The sequence below is a fragment of the Microtus pennsylvanicus genome, chromosome 12, assembly GCF_037038515.1.
Source record: "Microtus pennsylvanicus isolate mMicPen1 chromosome 12, mMicPen1.hap1, whole genome shotgun sequence".
NCBI classification, from domain to species: Eukaryota; Metazoa; Chordata; class Mammalia; order Rodentia; family Cricetidae; genus Microtus; species Microtus pennsylvanicus.
The window spans coordinates 53,979,562-53,981,488 of record NC_134590.1 but is presented as its reverse complement, the minus strand read 5'-3'; positions in this window follow the sequence as shown (position 1 = coordinate 53,981,488).

Below are 1,927 nucleotides of genomic sequence, written 5' to 3'. Positions count from 1 at the left end.
AAGGGACTAACCAGTATATACAGACAGAGAGAGGAATCAAGATCTCTTTTATCAGGAGCACAGTGGATGGTAGCTCACTCCCACAGTAACAGTCTCCACTGACTCCCATGACATCACTACACCCTACAAGTCACCCGAAATCATTTCAGTGGCAAGTAAGTTTCTACATGAGGTGGGGAGGCCACAGCTAACCTGCAGCCTCACTTTCATTATCTCTTCTGATCTGTACTTGGGCCCCCATTGTTTAAAGATTCACACGCACCATCAGGGGGTTCTTTGTGAAAAATATCAGCAGATATGAACACCCATTATTGCTCTTCACCTTTTCCTACATAAAGAAGAAGGCATTCAGCACAGACCTCTGCACCTTGCTTTTCCTTCTTAGAGATTACTCTGCACTGACACAGACATTTCTCACAATATTTATGTCAGGAGTCAAACAACCGTACAAACGGAAGTGATTCTTTGTTGGAACTCTCTGTAAGTGGTGAGTTGAGTCACTATGGAGGGCTGTGCACCAGCTTCAGCCACTGTTGAGGGCTACATACCACTCAAGCTGACTGTCTCCATTTTTATGCAAGTCTGTGTGCGCTCGTGTGTGCACTTTGTAAATCCACCTGACTATTATTATGAACAAATGCCCTGCCCCACAGAAGGTAGTTTCTTAATTACAACATAGACTGAACTCTGTGTACCGTGGCCTACCAATTCTTTTTTCCACAATGCTCAGTGACGGGGGATCAGGACACCCCACTCTTAAGTATGATCATAGCAGACAAAAATATGATACCCCAAAATATACTTGTTATATTTGGAGCTGGTTTTGTGAGACACTGCAGATCCAGCAGTGACTCGGGCAGGCTTCCTTTTGTAAACCCACAGATATCTGTAAAGGAAATGTACAAAGGTAAACTCTGTGTCAAACAGAGGACAGTCCCCAGATATTGGGAGACATATTTGCACGGCCGGCGATCAGGGCATGCTTCCTTCCCATGCCACCATATCTTGAGCAACTTCCCACTTCCCCAACAGCCCCAAGCCCGCATCTCTTTCTGTAATGAGGATGTGTTGCATAAATTATCATCTGCTCTCTCTTCAAGTCACACATTCTTCTGGGACTTTCAGATACCCTGTATAATTAATTGTAGCCCCCTCTTTGTTAATTTGTTTGTGTCCATTTAATCTATAGTCCAGCTAAAGAATCCCCAGGGTGAAGGGAAGCCAGCTTACCATCACTGTCTTCAAGGCATCACCCTGGGTTCAAGACAAACACCAACCAGTTCCACTGTTTGTGAAGATTAAATTCAAGCTCTTGAGATGATAGAATCTCTGCAATAAAAAGACAGGCTTTGTGGGAGCCTAGACAGTTTGGATGCTCACCTTACTAGACCTGGATGGAGGTGGGTGGTCCTTGGACTTCCCACAGGGCAGGGAACCCTGATTGCTCTTTGGGAGGAGGACTTGATCAGGGGAGGGGAAGGGAAATGGGAGGCGGTGGCGGGAAGGAGGCAGAAATCTTTAATAAATAAATAAAAAGACCAGGTATGGGGACATGTTTGTGTAAGGATGAGGGCGGCTGACAAACGCCCACTGACCTGAGTTAAATCAACTGTTAAGAAAGGAGATCTGAGAGATTCAGACTTAGCTAGTGGTTCTGAACCTGCATGGACACAGACAAGGGCTGTGGGCTTATGTGAAGTGAGCATGGGGCCACAGAAGTTCAGGAAGGGAGGACAGTTCTTCAGAGCATTTTCTGTTTCTGGATCGGTTGAGTTGTGAACAGTGATGGGGAACCCATGGCAGGATTTGAAGTAATGTTAAAATACATTCAAGGATAGGAAGGCTGCTGTGTTCTCAGTCCATAGTTTATTAACTTACTAACTCCCCACGTTTCTCTTCTCTGCCTTCCAGCCTTTGTAATTACACT